The sequence below is a fragment of the Rhinopithecus bieti genome, unplaced genomic scaffold (genome assembly GCF_001698545.2).
Source record: "Rhinopithecus bieti isolate Rb0 unplaced genomic scaffold, ASM169854v2 scaffold_6947, whole genome shotgun sequence".
NCBI lineage: Eukaryota > Metazoa > Chordata > Mammalia > Primates > Cercopithecidae > Rhinopithecus > Rhinopithecus bieti.
The window spans coordinates 500,220-512,293 of record NW_016805294.1 but is presented as its reverse complement, the minus strand read 5'-3'; positions in this window follow the sequence as shown (position 1 = coordinate 512,293).

Sequence of the window (12,074 nt, the reverse complement as noted above, 5' to 3'; positions counted from 1 at the left end):
CTTTTTTTTTTTTTTTTTTGAGACAAAGTCTGGCTCTGTCGCCCAGGCTGGAGTGCAGTGGCGTCATCTCGGCTCAGTGCAAACTCCGCCTCCTGGGTTCACACCATTCTCCTGCCTCAGCCTCTCGAATAGCTGCGACCCTGTAGTCCACCACCACACCCGGCTAATTTTTTGTATTTTTAGTAGAAATGGGATTTCACCATGTTTGCCAGGATGGTCTCAATCTCCTGACCTTGTGATCCACCTGTCTCGGCCTCCCAAAGTGCTGGGATTACAGGCGTGAGCCACCGCACTCGGCTGGGTCTTGACTCTTTATCCAATTTGCTAGTCTGTGTCTTTTAATTGGGGCATTTAGCCCATTTACATTTATGGTTAACATTGTTATGTGTGAATTTTATCCTGTCATTATGATGTTAGCTGGTTATTTTGCTCATTAGTTGATGCAGTTTCTTCCTAGCATCGATGGTCTTTACAATTTGGCATGTTTTTGCAGTGGTTGGTACTGGTTGTTCCTTTCCATGTTTAGTGCTTTCTTCAGGAGCTCTTCTAAGGTAGGCCTGGTGGTGACAAAATCTCTCAGCCTTTGCTTGTCTGTAAAGCATTTCATTTCTCCTTCACTTATGAAGCTTAGTTTGGCTGGATATGAAATTCTGGGTTGAAAATTATTTTCTTTAAGAACGTTGAATATTGGCCGCCACGCTCTTCTGGCTTGTAGAAATTCTGCTGAGAGATCCACCATTGGTTTAATGGACTTCCCTTTGTGGGTAACCTGACTTTTCTCTCTGGCTGCCCTTAACATTTTTTCCTGCATTTCTACCTTGGTGGATCTGATGATTGTATGTCTTCGGGTTGCTTTTCTCGAGGAGTATCTTTGTGGTATTCTCTGTATTTCCTGAATTTGAATGTTGGCCTGCCTTGTTATGTTGGGGAAGTTCTCCTGGATGATATCCTGAAGAGTGTTTTCCAGCTTGGTTCCATTCTCCCAGTCACTTTCAGGTACACCAATCAAATGTAGATTTGGTCTTTTTACATAGTCCCTTATTTCTTTGAGGCTTTGTTAGTTTCTTTTTACTCTTTTTTCTCTAAATTTTTCCTCTCACTTCATTTCATTCATTTGATCTTCAGTCACTGATACCTTTTCTTCCACTGGATCAAATCAGCTACTCTAGCTTGTGCATGTGTCACATAGTTCTCATGCCATGGTTTTCAGCTCCATCAGGACATTTAAGGTCTTCTTTATGCTGTTTATTCTAATTATCCAGGCTTCTAATCTCTTTTCAAGGTTTTTAGCTTCCTTGTGATGTGTTCGAACATCTTCTTTAGCTCAGAGAAGTTTGTTATTACCGATCTTCTGAGGCCTACTTCTGTCAACACGTCAAAGTCATTCTCCATCCAGCTTTGTTCCATTGNCTGTTTATTCTAATTATCCAGGCTTCTAATCTCTTTTCAAGGTTTTTAGCTTCCTTGTGATGTGTTCGAACATCTTCTTTAGCTCAGAGAAGTTTGTTATTACCGATCTTCTGAGGCCTACTTCTGTCAACACGTCAAAGTCATTCTACATCCAGCTTTGTTCCATTGCTGGTGAGGAGCTGCAATCCTTTGGAGGAGAAGAGGTGCTCTGGTTTTTGGAATTTTCAGTTTTTCTGCTCTGGTTTCTCCCTATCTTCGTGGTTTTATCTACCTTTGGTCTTTGATGATGGTGACCTACAGATGGGGTTTTGGTGTGGATGTCCTTTTTGTTGATGTTGATGCTATTCCTTTCTGTTAGTTTTCCTTCTAACAGTTAGGATGGTTAGCTGCAGGTCTTTTGGAGTTTGCTGGAGGTCCACTCCAGACCCTGTTTGCCTGGGTATTGCCAGCAGAGGCTGCAGAACAGCAAATATTGCAGAACAGCAAATGTTGCTGCCTGATCCTTCCTCTGGAAGCTTCATCTCAGAGGGGCACCCAGGTGTATGAGGTGTCAGTTGGCCCCTACTGGGAGGTGTCTCCCAGTTAGGCTACTCTGGAGTCAGGGACCCACTTGAGGAGGTAGTCTGTCCATTCTCAGATCTCAAACTCCATGCTGGGAGAACTACTGCTCTTTTCAAATCTGTCAATCAGGGACATTTAAGTTTGCAGAAATTTCTGCTGCCTTTTGTTCAGCTATGCCCCACCGCCAGAAGTGGAGTCTACAGAGGCAGGCAGGCCTCATTGAGCTCTGGTGGGCTCCACCCAGTTCAAGCTTCCCAGCTTCTTTGTTTACCTAGTCAAGCTTCAGCAATGGCAGACGCCCCTCCAGCAACCTTGCTGCCACCTCTCAGTTCGATCTTGGACTGCTGTGCTAGCAGTGAGCAAGGTTCTGTGGGCGTGGGACCCGCTGATCCAGACGTGGGATATAATCTCCTGGTGTGCTGTTTGCTAAGACCACTGGAGAAGCACAGTATTAGGGTGGGAGTGTCCCGATTTTCCAGGTACCATCTGTCATGGTTTGCCTTGGCTAGGAAAGGGAATTCCATGACCCCTTGCACTTCCCAGGTAAGGTGATGCCCTGTCCTGCTTTGGCTCACACTCCGTGGGCTGCATCCACTGTCCAACCAGTCCCAGTGACATGAACCCCATACTTCCATTGGAAATGCAGAAATCATCCATCTTCTGCGTCGCTCATGCTGGGGGTTGTAGACTGGAGCTCTTCCTATTTGGCCATCTTGGAATGATCTCTTTTTAGAATTTTAAATGTTGAGGTAATCAAACAAGGAACTAGAAATAATTTAAAGTATTGAATTTGTTTATTAGTTATAACAGTTTTTTAATGGAGACTTTAGGGTTTTCTATGTATAAGATGATGTTATCTGTAAAGAGGCACACTTTAACTTCTTCCTTTCCAACTTGGCTGACTGTTATTTCTTTCTCTTGCTCAATTGTCCAAAAGAGTGATGCCCTACAGAGATGAAGGCACAGTAGTAGCAAAGTAACTGGACTATTTCTGTGGCATGGCTTTCATCTTGATTCTTTTGCCCTAAATCCACAGGTTTTTACTCATTTGCTGAGTCTCTCTGTCCAGCCTTCTCCTTCATTTATAATGTTATTATTATTTTTTATTAATACATTTATTTTCTGATTAACTTAGCTGTAGCTGGCTTTAGTGGCCCAAAAGCTAGAACTTTCACTGATATCGACACTTCTAAATGCCAGGTGACATTCTGGATGATGAGGGCATAGAGATTAAAACATATGGCTTCTGATTACAGAAAAATATGATACAGTAAGGAGCTAGATACACAGAACAAAAGTTTACAACAGTATATATGAATGTATAAAATTTGTAAAAGAGCCATTGCGGAGGTAAATAAGGAAATGAGGCACAGAGAAAGGAGTGCCTATGCTTACCTAGGCAGTCAGGTGCAGTTTACAGGGTGGTGACTGGTGCTGAGGAGAAATAGCTGGCAGAGGTAAATAGCCATGCAAAGGATTGGGGAGGGATTCTATACAGAGGGGAAGCAAGGGCTGTACTTCCCTTCTCAGGGAATACTAGAAAGTCACTAAGTTTATGGGGTAGATACATGGGGGGAAAATGGCAGGAGGGCATTCTGAATATGTAGCTGGATACCACACTAAAGGATTTCGGATTTGGAGAAGAGAGTCGAATATTACTAGAAAGATATTTCTGGAGAGGAGAGGGTAGAGGAAAATGAGGCAAGGATCAATGAATCCAGTTAGGATTGTGGTGTTTCTTAGTTAATTTCATATTTTAAAGGGCTGTAATTGTATCTCTCTTCATATTGTCCTGATTTTGATAGCATTGAAAACCTGTGTTTTTCTACTTTCAAATATTAAGAGCTAACAAGTAACTTTTTTAAAATCTTTCATAATCTGAAGTACATTTGTCGTGACATTTTAATTTTATCTCACCCCTTCACCTGTTGTTGGAAAGCGATAAAAAATACCTCATGAGTAAACATGGGAAAAACAACTTTGAAGCATTTCTCAACAAATTGAAGAGTCAGTATCTTAACTGTGATTATTGCTATTGCATTGCCAAAGGAATGGCTGAAGGGAGATGTGAAGTGAGGGTAACAATTAGATGTAAATTACTAAAGAGGCAAAATATGCATATGGACAAAGACTTGCAGATAATGAGTTAGCGATGGTATAATGGAAAGCAACAGGATGTCTAAAATAATTTAATGGAAGATAATGAACAAAGCAAAGAGGCCCTCATATTCAGAAGGCAATTCCACAGGCCTAACCTCTGCAAGTGAAAAATTTTATTTTTTCCCTCCAGTAACTGTTCTTCCCTCTCTTGTACCAGGCTGTAGCCAAGATAATGAGGCATAATTACATTCATGATCTTTTCTTGACAAAGTCTAAAGACATTTTCCAGAAACCATGATACATACATTGTGTTTTGGTTCTAGAGCAATCTTCAAGTTGTGTTTTAACATATAGTTTAGCTGAAACATTATGGAAAGAGGAAGTAGGTTTGCTGGTGATGGTAGGAGAGGCAGGAGCAGTAGCAAGGGAGAAAATGGGAGAGGAAGCGAGGGAAAGGCTGGAAGGCAGCAGTGAAGAAAGGGGTAGAGGGAAGTAAGGAGAATCTTATAAGGCAATGAAAGTAGACCAACTCAAAGGAAAATAAAAAATTAAATTAATTCCAGTTACTGATGGATTTAAGTGGGAATTGTGGGGAAGCCAGGAGTCTAACCACCCGTTATAACAATTGCTTCAATCATTGTTAAACATTTGTTGAATTAAAACACTTCAACTTTTGGGTTTACAAAGAGAGGACGGGTAGGGCTGTGGAGAAAAAACAAGAGCTGCTGTAAGAAGAGATGATGGAAGTGATAAAACATTACTGGCCTAAAACAAGGAAGCAAATCATTTGTAATAAATGAAGTGAAAACCAGGAAGTATGGAAGGAAAATGCTAAGGCTCAGAGAAGCTGCACACTGTGTTGTCTGTGACTTTCACTATGTCACAGCAGCACAGAAATTAAACTCTTCTTTTTATAAGTATATTTTCGATACTGTAGATTTGGGACATGTCATTATTTGCCGACTACTTACTTTTGTTTCATATGATAAGATTTAAAAACTAATATTTAACTGTATCTTGGTTTAGTAAGAGCAGAACTGGCCATGCTTAAAAAATATACACAGATATATTTCTAAAAGGATACATAGCAGCTGTTAACAGTAGCAGTCTGGGAGTCAGATTGGGTTGAGAAGGAACCATGTTTTAAACTTTAACTTCACAAGTATTTTTGTAGTTTATGGTAAAGATACATTTTTAAAGTTTTTTTTTTTTTTTTTTTTTTTTTTTTAAAAAATTTTTTTTTTTTTTTTTTTCTTTTTTTAAAGCAATTCTCCTCTTCCTTTTCTTCCCCTACTGGAAGTTTTTTTCTGCAATTACAAAATGAAAACATGCTTGTAAAATATGTGACAGTTTACTTAATTCCTAGGGACAAATATCTGGGTTGTTTCTAATTTTTTTGCAATGACAAACATTATTAAGGTGATTATGTATGTATGTTTCATATGTTTCTGCATCATCATATAATACTTTCATAGAAGTAGAATAACTGGCTAAAAGTGAATGTGCACACATTATTAATTTTTATTTTTAATTATGGGTACATTATAGTTGCTTATATATATATGCATAACTGATACATAATAGATGCATAAAAGGGCATCTATTACCTCAAGCATTAACCATTTATTTGTGTTGGAAACATTCCAATTCCACTCTTTTGCTTAAAAATATACAATAGGTTATTGTTAACTATATTTACTGTATTGTAATATGCAAATTTATTTTGAGAAATACTGCTAAATAGCTTACTGAAATGTAGTAATTTACATTTTCATAAGAATGCATGACTTTGCTGATATCCTCATACTCACTAACTTGGATATTATTACTCTTCTTAATCTTAGTCTGTCTTATAAGTAAAATTAATTTCCTTTTGTCTAAATTAGAATTATTAGAGAGGTTAGGAATAGTTTCATATTCTTTTATTTTTTTCTTTTTTGCACAATGGAGTCTCGCTCTGTTGCCCAGCCTGAAGTGCAGTGGTACAATCTCGGCTTCCTACAATCTCCACCTCCCAGGTTCAAGTGATTCTCCTGCCTCAGCTTCCTAAGTACCTGAAACTACATGCATGTGCCACCACATGCAGCTATTTTTTTGTATTTTTAGTAGATATGGGGTTTCACCTTGTTGACCAGGATGGTCTTGATCTTCTAACCTTGTGGTTTGCCCACCTTGGCCTCCCAAAGTGCTGGGATTACAGGTGTGAGCCACCACTCCCAGCCCCAGTTTCATATTCTTAATTATGTTGTTTTAAATTGATTTGTAAGAGCTTTCTACATAAAGTGATACTTACTTTGCCATATATATTGAAAATATTTTCTGGCAGTTCACAGGGTCTTTTAACTTTATCCATAATGTCTTCTTATATAAAGTTACATAGTTTCATATAGTCAAATGTGTTAATCATTTTTTTAGGGTTTCTGGGTGTCGTATCATGGTTAGGAAGAATTATAGAAATATTTTCATCAACATTTTATTGTTGAATAATAATAGGAACAAAAAAATCTGAGATTCTAAGAGTCATAGGACTATTTTACATAGCTACAGATTGACATAACCTGTTTGCTACCTTAACATCATTAAAAATAGCGATTTTATCGTTTCTTTCTGTTTATCATTTCTTCTCTATCTTTCTAACACTGCTATCTCCAGCAACTACTGCATGCTACTGAGAAGGCTAAGAAAAGGATAGAAGATATTTCTATGACCAAAAGAGAGTAACATCTCAGTTTTCAATACCCTTTTGAATAAAATACAAGGTATGTCTCTTTGTTTTTGGAGAAGTCATGCTGTGCAGGCCATTTATTGTCATATATTAATTTGTCCCCATCCGAGAGGTTGACCAAGATGAAGACGTATATCTGTGTCAGTATTGCTGTAACAGCTCCTGGTAGTTCATTGCTGCATGTGCCATCACCCATAAGGCATTCCTGGGTATCAAAATCAATATAGAATAAACATACCATGTGTAGGAGATAGCTATAGCTTGAAACAGAGGAAAAATACAAATTGCTCTCAGTTACTAAACTTGGTTATCTCATATGATTATATCTGCCCATTTTGCTATCCCAGCATATACAAACCTTACCTATCCTTCAAGATTCATCCCAAACACTACTTCATCTGTGATGCCTACTTTATTCAGGTTTAACATTTCTATTTTCTAAATTCTCATGGCTGTTTATGTATACCACTCCTCACCACAATCATGTATGCCTATCTTTGCTTTCTAGTCCTTTAAGTAGCCATGACTTATTTCTTTTAGAATATGAAATTACTGGGGCAAGATGCTCATTGAAATAAACTCAGAATTTCCCCATGGTGCTTACTAATATGAAGTTACTGACCTGAATGTGTAAAAACAGCATTAAGCTAGATTGAAGAGAAATATAGAAATTTGAAATTTAAACCCAGGAAAATAGAAAGGTTAAGAATAATAAAAGAGCCAATAAAATTGTTGAAAGGCTAGGAGCTAACCTAGGCAATTCAATTGCAATGGATAGCAAACAGGAAAAAAAAAAAAAAAAAAAGCCCAAACTCAGGCTTACTTTTGCTGTGTGAATATTCAAAATAAATATCGTCTCAGACTACTATGACTTACCATGGTTTTCTGTGCTTTTTGAGATACTATTCGATAAGCAAAATTTTTTTAAATAAGTAGTTTAAACTTTCAAGTTAAAATAAGACTGACAAACAAAATAGTTCACTGCACTGGGAAGAAGAGAAAATCAACATGTCTAATAGCTGATTACACTTTAGAATTTATGGTTAGTTTTTCCATCTGGATGATATTTGTCATTCTTTGTGTTGCTATGATTCAGGTAAGCCCATGCTTCTTATAAATACAACTAATCTTCCCTGATATTTTTCTATGGAAATGTTTAGTCTAATATAGCAACTGTGGAGCAAAAGAGATCTTTTGTATTAAAGCAGAATTAAAGTTTTTAAATGAGCTAAAATTATATATTATATTGTCATTTTATTTAAGCCACAGGGACCAGCTTTGGAATTATTTAAAATCTGCACTGTAGTTACAGACTTTCTGGATAGCTTGTATAGGTGTGCTTGAATCAAAGCAATGTGATTTTCTTAAATGGAAAAATAGCTAATTAAGTTTCTATCATTCCTTAATCATAACAGAATAGCCAATAATTGATTTGGAAAGGGAGGGGGAACCTTTCCTAAGCTGGCACTGTTTTGTTTTTTCTTATTGGATCTGTCTCCTGATGATTAACACAGAAATTCCTCTAGCAATTACGGACTCTCTTATAAATGACTCTCATAATTCATAGTTTGCCAGGAGCAGCTTCAACTCAAATACGCGTATAATTCACTCTTCTGGCTCATTTCCACCACATTTCCCTTATTACCACCCCACTACCCACTGCTCCAAGTCCAGACTCTCTTACACATGAAATATTCCATGCGGAATGTCTGTGCTCCCCTTAGTCTGATAAACTGGTTTACCATATAGGGAATACTTTGGCTGGCTTTCAAAGATCCATTTTGATGGAAAAAGGGATATTTCTATTAAAACCAGTCCATAGGTCACTTCCCATACTTCATTTCTAAGCACTATTTTAGCTTCTTACCCCTTCTACCAGTTTTCCCTTGTCACCTTTTTTTTCTTTTCTTTTAAAACCAGCAGAGTTATGAGGAAACAACTCAGTTAGTAGATGTGAATTATACAGGACCTGAAATCAGCTCTGAATAAAGTGGACCCGATAGATATCTACAGAACTCTCCACCCAAATTCAACAGAATATATATTCTTCTCATTGCCACACAGCACTTATTCTAAAATTGATCACATAATCAGAAGTAAAACACTCCTCAGCCAATGTGAAAGAACTGAAATCATACCAATCTCTCAGACCACAGCACAATTAAATTAGAACTCGAGATTAAGAAATTCACTCAAACCATACAACTACGTGGAAATTGAGCAACCTATTTATGCATGACTCTTGAGTAAAGAATAAAATTAAGGCAGAAATCAAGAAGTTCTTTGCAACTAATGAGAACAAAGATAGAATATACAAGAATCTCTGCGATACAGCTAAAGCAGTGTTAAGAGGGAAATTTATAGCACTAAATGCCCATATCAAAAAGCCAGAAAAATCTCAAGTTAACAACCTAACATCTCAACTAAAAGAACTAGAGAACCAGGAGCAAACAAATACCAAAGCTAGCAGAAAACAAGAAATAACTAAGATCAGAGTTGAACTGAAGGAGATAGAGATGTAAAAAAATCCTTCTGAAGAGAAAATCAAAAAAATTCAGGATGTGGCTTTTGAAAAAATTGATAAAATCAATAGTCCACTATCTAGACTGATAAGAAAAGAGAGAATAATCAAATAAACACAACAAGAAATGATAAGGGGGATATTACCACTGACCCCACAGAAACACAAACTTCGGAGAATACTATAAACACCTCTATACACATAAACTGGAACATCTAGAATAAATAAATAAATTCCTGAACACATATACCATCCCAAGACTGAACCAGAAAGAAACTGATTCCCTGAATAGAACAATCATGAGTTCTGAAATTGAGGCAATAACAAATAGCCTATCAACTGAAAAAAAGCCTAGAAGCAGATGAATTCACAGCTGAATTCTACCAGAGGTACAAAGTTGGTACTATTTCTATTGAAACTAATCCAAAAAAACTGAAAAGGAGTGACTCCTCCCTAACTCATTAAATAAGGCCAGCATCATCCTGATTCCAAAACCTGGCAGTGATACAATAACAAAAACTTCAGGGCAATATCCCTGATGAATATTGATGCAAAAATCCTCAGTAAAATACTGGGAAACTAAATCCAGCAGCACATCAAAAAGCTTATTCACCACGATCAAGTTGACTTCATTCCTGGGATGCAAAGTTGGTTCAACATATGCAAATCAATAAATGTGATTCATCACTTAAAAACAACTAAAGACAAAAAACACATGATTATCTTAATAGAGGCAGAAAAGGCCTTCAATAAAACTCAATATCCTTCACGTTAAAAATTCTCAATGAGCTAGGCATTGAAGGAACACACCTCAAAATACTAAGAGCCATCTATGACAAACTCACAGCCAATATCATACTGAATGGGCAAAAGCTGGAAGCATTCCCTTGAAAATTGGCACAAGGCAAGGTTGCTCTCTCTCACCACTCGTATTCAACATAGTATTGGAAATTCTGGCCAGGGCAATCAGGCATGAGAAAGAAATAAAGCATATCCAGCATATTCAGATAGAAAGAGAAGAAGTCAAATTGTCTTTATTTGCAGATGACATGATCCTATATCTAGAAAACCCCATTGTCTCAGCCCAAAAGCTTCTTAAGGTGATAAGCTTAAGTCTCAGAATATAAAATCAATGTGCAAAAATAGCTAGCATTCCTAGACACCAACAACCCTCAAGCCAAGAGCCAAACCATGAATGAACTCTCATTCACAATTGCCACAAAAAGAATACCTAGGAATACAGCTAACAAACGAGGTGAAGGACCTCTTCAAGGAGAACTACAAATCACTGCTCAAAGAAATCAGAACAGACACAAACAAATAGAGAAACAATCCATCCTCATGGATAGGAAGAAACAACATTGTGAAAATGGCCATACTACCCTAAGCAATTTATACATTCAATGCTATTCCCATTAAACTACCATTGACATTCTTCACAGAACAAAACAAAAACAAAAACAAAACAAAACAAAACAAAAAAACAGAAACAAACCCACTATTTAAAAATCCATATGGAACTAAAAAAGAGCCTGAATAGCCAAGGCAATCCTAAGCAAAGAGAACAAATCTGGAGGAATCACACTACCTGACTTCAAACTATACTACAAGTTTACAGTAACCAAAAAAGCATGGGACTGGTACTAGAACAGATACATAGACCAATAGAACAGAATAGAGAACTCAGAAATAAGACTGCACAGCTACAACCATCTGATCTTTGACAAACTTGACAAAACAAGCAATAAGGAAGTGACTCTGTTTAATAAATGGTGCTGGAAATGCTGGCTAGCGATATGCAGAAAATTGAAACTGGAACTCTTCCTTACAAAAATAAACTCAAGATGAATAAAAGACTTAAACATAAAATTCAAAACTATAAAAACTTTAGAAGAAAATCAAGGCAACACCATTCAGGATGTAGGTATAGGGAAAGATTTCATGATGAAAATGCCAAAAGCAACTGCAACAAAAGCAAATTTTGACAAATGGGATCTAATTAAACTAAAGAGCTCTACACAGAAAAAGAAACAAAAATCAGAGTGAATAACCTAAAAAATAGGAGAAAATTTTAGCATCTATCCATTTGACAAAGGTCTAATATCAGAGTCTACAAGGAACTTAAACAATAAGGAAAAAACAAACAGCCCCATTAAAAAGTTGGCAAAGGACAAGAACAGACCCTTCTGAAAAGAATACATGGGGGGTGGAGCAAGATGGCGGAATAGGAACATCTCCAGTCTCCAACTCCCAGCGCGAGCGACACAGAAGACCGGTGATTTCTGCCTTTTCAACTGAGGTACTGGGGTCATCTCACTAGGGAGTGCTGGACAATTGGTGCTGGTCAGCTGCTGCAGCCCGACCAGCGAAAGCTGAAGCAGGGTGAGGCATCGCCTCACCTGGGAAGCGCAAGGGGAAGGGAATCCCTTTTCCTAGCCAGGGGAACTGAGACACACAACACCTGGAAAATCGGGTGACTCCCACCCCAATATGCGCTTTAAGCAAATGGGTACACCAGGAGAATATATCCCACACCTGGCCGGGAGGGTCCCACGCCCACGGAGCCTCCCTCATTGCTAACACAGCAGTCTGCGATCTAACCGCAAGGCAGCAGTGAGCGGGGGGGGGGGCGCCCGCCATTGCTGAGGCTTAAGTAGGTAAACAAAGCCGCTGGGAAGCTCGAACTGGGTGGAGCTCACAGCAGCTCAAGGAAACCTGCCTGTCTCTGTAGACTCCACCTCTGGGGACAGGGCACAG